The following is an 8,799-nucleotide window of genomic DNA, read 5'->3' as shown; positions in this document are numbered from 1 at the left end:
TCAGTGACATTTCAAGAGCCAAGAAAGTGATTCCAAGAGGAAGTTGTCTTCCCAATGAATGAATGGAGGTGGAGAAGTCATTATGACTTGAATACAGAGAGAATCCATGTTTAATCCATGTTTAATGAGAAACTCTAGCCCAATTGAACACTCAGGGAATCAGGGAATGTTTGTATCAGCACTCATCTGCAAACAGTAAAGGGATGCTAGGAGACTACAGACTAGAAATGGTTTTTCTAACATAAGCAGTTTACAGAAATGGCTAAATGACATTTATCTATCTATCTATCTATCTATCTATCTATCTATCTATCTATCTATCTAGGAGAACTGGAAAGCCTCCACAAAAGGCTGAGTAAAGACAAGTATAGTCTCAAAATTTAAACAATGGTCTGAATGGTTTTCTAAAATGTCAAAAACCTTATTTCTATGTATGAATTGGGGAATGTGTAGGGTTCAAAAGTGTCTGTGGGTTTTTTGGCAGAGCAAAGGAACTTTCCTTCTGATGTTGGATGCAAATTAAAAAAAAAAGAAACTCATAAAATAATTTTAAAAGAGGTGATTACTGTCTTATATGGGATTCCTTACTTCCTCTTGGCAGTTTTTGATTTGTCTGTTCCACTGCCCACAGGGAAGGTTGAAAATGCTCCATACCCTTCCTAAGAGATCTTCCCCCTCACCTACCCTTTACAAATGTCTGTGTTTCCGTGGAGCATTTTTTTCTGCCTGAAGTTTCCTTCCTCTGTAGGCCCACGTGACAGATTTCTTCCCATTTTCCTCAAGACTCAGGGATCTAGTCCCTGGAGATGTGGAGGAGTAGGATGAGGAGAAGAGGCAGTCTGATCTGAGAGAAGAAACAAGACACAATGGTCTCAGAGACTTCAAAGGACTCAGAGGCTTGGTTCTTTTGATTTAGAAAATCTCCCTGCTGCTCTACACAAATGTGAGGGAAGGAGGAGGATTTCTGACTTTCGGTGCAGCCCTTAAAAGGCTGCATCATCATGATTATTAACTGCACTTAATACTTCCCAAATATGACGCCATCCTCCCCTATGGAGACAGACTTGGGGCTTGGGGCGATTCTCAAAGCAGGCTGAACAAATTCTCACATTATCAGGCCCCCAGAAAGGTTTCCCAGATGGCATAGTTAACTGCTGCTGCTTCCCCTCCACACTGAAAAGATTCAAGATCAGGTCACCTAAAGGTTTATCTACTTCACTTGGATCCTGTTCAAAAAGATGATAAAGGGAAGAGATGGATTATACACCCAAGTAAATCAGAGCGTGCTGTGGGAAACAGTTGGTGGTTCCTCAAAAGGTCAAAATTAGAATTACACCATGATCCAGCCCTTTCACTCCTGGGTATATACCCACAGGAATGAAAATCGGCATTCAAATATTTATACACAAATGCTCATAGTAGTATTATTTACACTAGCTAAAAGGTAGAAACAACCCAAATGTTTATCAGCGGATGAATAGACGAACAAATGTGGTATACCCATGCAATGGAATATTATTCAGCCATAAAAAGGAATAAAGTACTAATGCATTCTGTAGTGTGGATTAACCTAGAAAACATTATGCAGAGTGAAGGAAGCCGGGCACAAAAGGTCACATATTGTGTGACTCCAGTGATATGAAATATCCCCAATAGGCAAATATTTAGAGACAAAAAGCAGGTTAATAGCTGCTCAGGGACTAGCAGGAGGGGTGGATGGGGAGTGACGGCTCAGTGGGTATGGGATTTCGTTGCAGGGGTGATAATGTTTCAGAACTAGAGAGAGGTGATGGTTTCACAGCACTGTGAATATACCAAAGAGCAATGAGTTGTACACTTGAAGATGGTTAACTCTGTGTGACATGAATTTCATCTCACAGATACACACACATACATTCATAAACACTTTAGGGTTACACAGGCCCTGAAACACACAGGGCAACCAAAAGTGTATGCTTCTGCAGCAGTCCCGAAGACCCCTTTCTATTTCAGTTCAATGCCAAGATGCAGAACTGTAAAAAGCATCTCCAAATTCAACTCTCCATGGTTCTGTTCTTGACTGGTGTCTTTGATGGACCCCTGAGCTTTTTCTTTTGCTGATCAGAAGGCAAGTACCTCAGATGTTTCATCTGACAAGTATCAATAGTCTCTGGGCAATTTCTCACGTAGCCTGAGTGAGAAAGAAGATTTTTAAAATGGAAAACAAAGCAAGGAAAGCTACTCTCTCTCAGAGCTTTCAACAACTTCATTTAAATCAAACTTGGTTTTCGTTGCATTTGGATTGTTTCTCTCATCCCGATTTTCATTACAGGAAACTATTTGAGGCCAACCCTCAAATCTAGTGTTTGGCTTTGTTTCTCTTGGTAGAGTTAACAGAATAGTTTAACATCTATTTTTTTTTCCTTTTCATAATTTTGCAGTCCTTACGTGGAGGCAAATAAATTCATCTCTACTGATATTTCACACTATTTTTCTAGTAGAGCTTGAAATAGCCTAGTGTGTTCTGTAATTCCCATCAAAATATCAATCACAAACAACTTCATCTGCAAATAAATTTAAACTGATTTGGCCCATCAGGGAGGCTTACATGCATCCATAGTTCCTTGACAGGTTTCTCTGGGCTAAATAATAAGAATTAATCTGTGGATGCCAAGTACCAAAGGGCGAGTAGTCCCTCAAGGTCACTGTGAAGAACATTGCTGGCTTTGAGCTTCGAAGAATTAAAAGACTTCCTTCCTGACAAGAGTGGATATGGATGTGCTAGAGGTGTCATTCAGAAAGATGATAGGGTTACCAGCCCGAAGGTAAAAAAGTCATTTGGAGCAGAGTGCCTTTTGTGTCTGAGCTTATGCTTAGAGAAGGTCAGGCTAAGGGCAAAGAAGGACATGTCAACTTCCGGCCCGAAGGGCTTCCTCTCTTGCCGTTTGAAATCCAACAACTTGTAAACTTGCAAATATTGGGTCCCTTTGCTGCAGAATTTCTCATCCTGGTAGCTTTTCTTGTTCTTTCAGGCTGATGTCACCGTCACACCTAAGTAGAAACAAGGGCCTTTCATTGTACCCAAACACATTGACAGGACAGCGATTAGGCCTCTGCCAGTGACATAATTTTGGTCTGAGAAAGAAGAAATCATACTAGTTAGGCTTAAAAATCACTTGAAAAACAAATCACATCTCAGGGCAGTGCATGCCGAAGATCAAAGTTATTCTCCCTTTGATTTAGTATTTGAAGAGATGTAGTAGCATTTGAGAAGAAATATTAGCTCAGTCACTTCGTGTGTCATCTGCATAATTTCTCACACTGATATAGAGTCGCTGTGTATATTAAGCACATTGAACTTTCCGTGATGCCCCGTTCTCCCCTGGAGTTGGCTGGATTCCCAGAATGCAGCCCTGCTTATCGTGGGGAAAACTGCGGAAAAGTGCTTCCATCTAGAAGAATAATCATCCTAGTGACACAGTAGTTGTAAATCTGTTAAAGTCAAGTTTCTTGTTGCTCTGAAATGTAAAACGTCTTATAGAATGCTAAACCTGGGGTCACGCTCTTACGAATTAGGCAATTCCAACATGCTTTATCTTGCCACATTAGAATGTGGGGCTAACTAGCCTTGCTATTTTAATTTTAAGATATGCCACATATAACGTCCACTAAAAGAGATAAAGTATTTGAGCTGCTTATTGGAGGAAACAATACACCTTACTTTACGTGTCGTGAACATTGCCACACACTTCGTCACACTTGATTCCAATGACAGCCTTGTAGGATAAATAGGACAAGTTTTGTGCTCATCCCTATCTCATAGATGACAGAGAGAGAAGTGACCTTGAGGTAAGTGACCTCCCTGGAAGCATGCCACACCCAGCCCAGTACCCTTACACTCCACTGCAGTAGCAGATTGCTTGAAGAGCCGATGAGTAAGCACCAGAATACAATGGTAGGAGACTGCTACCCTATAGGGGCCTGGCGAGGACCTTGCCAAGTTGGTGTTTTTCCCTGAAACAACAGGGAGCCTTTGCTTTTCTCCCCTCTCTTTTCTAAATCAGGGTTTGTGCATTTTACTTTCATGTTACACAATGACACTTGGAAATTCACTGGAAAGAGTGTCAGGTTTGAGAACTTATCAGTGTGCTTTACTACTAAGATACTGAGAACAACTGTGGTTGGGAGTTCTCTGTTTGCTTTGTTCATTTATTTCAACCAACAGGAAAAGATTAGGGGACCGTCCCAGGCGGAGGCAGAGGGCTGAGTGCTATCCCAGACCCATGGGTATTTGGATGTTCTGGAGAAGCTGGGCAAAGAAGGTAGAGTGCATCAGATCAGTAAATTTGAGATCTGACATTCCAAAGTGCTGGTGTGACCATGGCAAGTGGCTGAGTTAGGAGGCAGGAAGAAACTAGGGAGTATGCCTGAAACTGAGGGTTGAGAGCAGGTGGTAGGAAATCTGGTGCATGCCTGTTTCATCACAAAAAGCATTGGGAGTTACATACGATCTATACACACATTTATTTAGTATTGCTTAGTATTTTTCTCTTAATCTACTTACTGTTTTAGTTATTTATTTGAAAGTTGAAATTTTATTGAAGTATAACATGGATAAAAAGGCATGAAAATCACAATTATATGTGAGGTGAACTTTTTACAAATGGAACACACCCTTGCCACCAGATCAAGAAACAGCATGTCCCCAGCACCCCCAAAAGGTCCCTCAGGCCCTGTACAGTCATTATTCTGTAGGGGTAAGCACTTTCCTGATTTCCAACAGAAGAGATTGATTTTGCCTGTTTTTGAGACTTCATGTGCATGGAATCATGTATTTTCTGTTTTTAGGGGGAGAGGTCTGACTTCTTCAACTCAGTATTTTGTTTGTGAGATTCATCTACATTGTTGTAGTCTTGGTTCTTCTTTTTGCTTCATACATTCCACTGTATGAACAGATTTGTGCCTGTGTTGGTGGGTATTTGGATAATACCCAACTTGGGACCATTATACGCAGGGCTACTAAAACATTCTTCACGTGTCTTGGGTGAATATAAATATATGTTTCTATGGGGTAAGTGCCTAGAAGTGGGATTGCTGAATCATAGATGGATGTCTTCCAATGTGGTTATCAAATATGTTAATTCAATTTAATTAAAAACAATTTTTAAATGTTTATTCCATTTTTGAGAGACAGAGCGAACGGGGGAGGGGCAAAGAGAGAGGGAGACACAGAATCGGAAGCAGGCTCCAGGCTCTGAGCTGTCAGCAGAGCGTGGTGCAGGGCTTGAAATCACGAACCATGAGCTCATGCCCTGAGCCGAAGTCAAATGCTTAACTGACTGAGCCACCCAGGCGACCCCAGATACATTAATTTTAAAAGAAACCTTTACATCAGTAGGGCAACGAACGCCACTTAAACAGAAGACAACCATACAAAACACGTACCATAAAGAGAAAAACAATGTTACCCAAATAATAGCTAGGTAACGTCTGCTGAAAGCTCTGAACCCGAGGCTGAGGCGTCCCTTGCTTTGGTTGCTATCATGGGCAAATACTGAGGAGGTGTTAAAAGTGCTCCAGTACTGAACAGAGACTCTCTCCTAAAGGAACACCTGACAGACTATTGAAATGATAATTACTTTCTCATATGTGCTTCCATGCCACTTAATGCTGTATTCTACCTAAAATCATTAAGTATACCACAAGTAGTCAGTAAACTACAATTTGGGGGAAAAAGAATTACATGTTAACAATAGTTTCTTTTAATTCTGACATTTCATAGACTAGTAGTCTATAGGCTAGCGATTCTCATTTGCCTGTGATTTTTCCTTTCGGGGGAATATTTGGCAATGTCTGCAGATACTTTTGATTGTTGCCTGTGGGGAGGGAAAGCTACTGGCATCCAGTGGGTTGACGTTAGGGTTGCTGTTAAACATCCTACAATGCACAGGACAATTTCCCACCTGTAAACGAAGAATTATCCACTCCACAATGTCAGTAGTGCTCAGATTGAGAAGCCCTGCTACAGACTGAGATGTCACCATTGTGCAGGTTCTTCCATGGGAGCATAATGGAACTCTGCAGTGATCAAAGGGATTATGCACTGAGAACCATTGACTAGTACTTTCCCAGAGAACAAATGGAAAGACAAGTGGTCAGTGTAACAGAGCAGTGTGGATATTCAGATCTGAGACCTGCTCCCTGCTCTTTTCACCTACCTTTGAAACTAATACCAGAATGAAGTCAATTTCACAGCAAGAAGAACAGGTTCTACTTCCTAGGCTACAGACAGATTCCCTCCCAAGGAAATTAGGCTAATTACAACTTCCTACAAGTAAAAAAAGGCATACTTCTAGTCATCTTGTTTCTACTGCTGTTGACTTGATTGGCATTTTGGAAGAGAGTTGTTTCCCAGACCTTGCACCCTCACTGAGGCAAAGTGCATTTGGAAAAGCACTTATCTCTGCTTAGCTCTTTAGACTAGTGATGCCAAAGGAAACGTACTCAGTAATCTTTACGTCTCCATGAAGTATTATAACAATATACATTGTCCTGATTATGAAACTCCAGGGTTTGATAATGAAGGGAAATGGTGCCACAGCTTGAACTCAGATTTTCCTGTGGTTAGTTCTCTAGGCTCAATTACATCTTCTTTCATCATGAATTCAAGGTCCCTTGTCACTTTGGTCCAACAAGGAGGAAAAAAGATGAGGTAATGGAGAAGAATAAAAAGAAGTACTTAAAATCAAGAGAAATACACCATGTATTGGAAATCCAGTGAAATAGGAAGTCTGGGAATATGAAGATCATTCTTCAGCACTACCAAAACCAAAGTGCTTTGGAAGCAATTAATTAGCTTATCATCATTTAATGGTCTGGATTTTATCTAAATTAAATGAACATGATAATCCTATTTTGCCATATAATAGGTTTGGGAAAGAAAATGTTCATTGATATCATCCTGATTTGCAACCTTTTTAGTTAAGTATAAAATATCTATTCAAAATTAAAAATTGAACTTTCAGCTTTGTAACTTATCCAGAAGTCATCTGTCAAAGACATATGGTGTTCCAAAGAGATCTATTGTTTGACTTGGGAATTTTCCCCTTGAAGTTTCCCAGGAGGCATTTTTTGAGCACCCACTGGAAGAGTTTACATTAATCAATTCTTTTTTCTGACACCTTAAAATAATGTTTTAGAAAGAAAGAAACTTTTGGCTCAAGCCTCAGGATCTGACTTAAAATCAACTGTGGGAAACCTAGAAAAGCCCAGGTAAAGACAAAATTGGGTAGAACTTTGACATTAGAGAATTGATAAAAAAGAGAAGTGTGTTCTTATCAATTAGATTTTCAGCCAAGTACAAACTGTACGTAAAAGCTTGGAGGGCATGAGGACAGTTTGACAGAGCATTACCTGAGACTCCTTTGGGTGATAATGATCTACACAGAAAGGAATTATTTTCTCTGAATTATAGGAGGTGATCAGAAGAGTTCATATGGCTGCCTATATACAAACTAGCAGTATAATTATTTTTTAACAAAGGAACTGACAATCGGTCACAGATTTTTATCTTACTAAATAGGAAAAATTTTAACGTATTTAAATATTTGACATCTACCATCACTGTTGTTAAAAAAAATAGGATATTTGGGGCACCTGGGTAGGTCAGTGGTTAAGTGTCCAACTCTTGGCTTAGGCTCAGGTCATGATCTCACAGCTCATGAGATGGAGCCCCGCGTCAGGCTCCTTGCTGACAGTGTGAAGCCTGCTTGGAATTCTCTCTTTTACTCTCTCTCTCTCTCTCAAAATAAATGAATAAGCATTTCTTAAAAATCTTAAAAAAAAATAGGATATTTTAACTCTAGTACTTGCAGTTAGAAATCATGGGGGCAATTGACCTAGTCCAGCATTTCTCAAGTTTTTGGATCTCTCCTTTTCATGCCTCAAAATTATTGAGAACCCAGTAGATTGTAGGTGGATTATATCTATTGATATTTGTAGTATTAGATACTAAAACTAAAAATAATTTAAAAAATTTTTTTTGATGTTTGTATTTATTTTTGAGACAGAGAGAGACAGAGCATGAGTGGAGGAGAGGCAGAGAGAGAGGGAGACACAGAATCTGAAGCAAGCTCCAGGCTCTGAGCTGTCAGCACAGAGCCCGATGAGGGGCTCGAACTTGTCAACTGCAAGATCGTGATCTGAGCCAAAGTCGGACGCTCAACCAACTAAGCCACCCAGGCGCCCAAAAAACTAAAAATAATTTTAAAACACAAGAAAACATAAACACACATTCAGACTGATGACATCATCACATGCCATGGCACCTCTGGAAAACTTCATTGTACCCTGGTGAGAACATGGAGTGAAAAAGAAACACCTTTAGTGTCACCATGAAAATAGTTTTGACCTTAGGGATAACCTGAAAGGGGCTTGGGATCCCCCAGATGTTCTTTGAGAACAACTGACCTAATCCAGTACCTTCATTTATTGATAAGGAGGCTAAGGCCCAGAAGGGCAAGTGACCATTCCCAAGATGACAGGTGGAAAAAATGTTAAAACGCACCCACACAAACATGCACACAGATGTACGCACACAAACATGTAGTCCCATACATTTAGGGACAACGTGCTCTAGAACCTGCCCCATGCAGGCGAGATGACAAGTGCCCCTGACGCATATGATTCTTTTTATGAGAACAGAGTAGAGGGTGACCTGGGCAAGCTGACCTTTAGAATATGTCAAGTACTTCTCGTGGCCTCACAGCGAAAGAGGTATTTCCTGAAGGTAGATTATAATAATTAAGCTGCGTAGGAGTG

This window comes from Prionailurus bengalensis, chromosome F2, assembly GCF_016509475.1.
Source record: "Prionailurus bengalensis isolate Pbe53 chromosome F2, Fcat_Pben_1.1_paternal_pri, whole genome shotgun sequence".
NCBI lineage: Eukaryota > Metazoa > Chordata > Mammalia > Carnivora > Felidae > Prionailurus > Prionailurus bengalensis.
Note: the sequence above shows the minus strand (reverse complement) of the source record.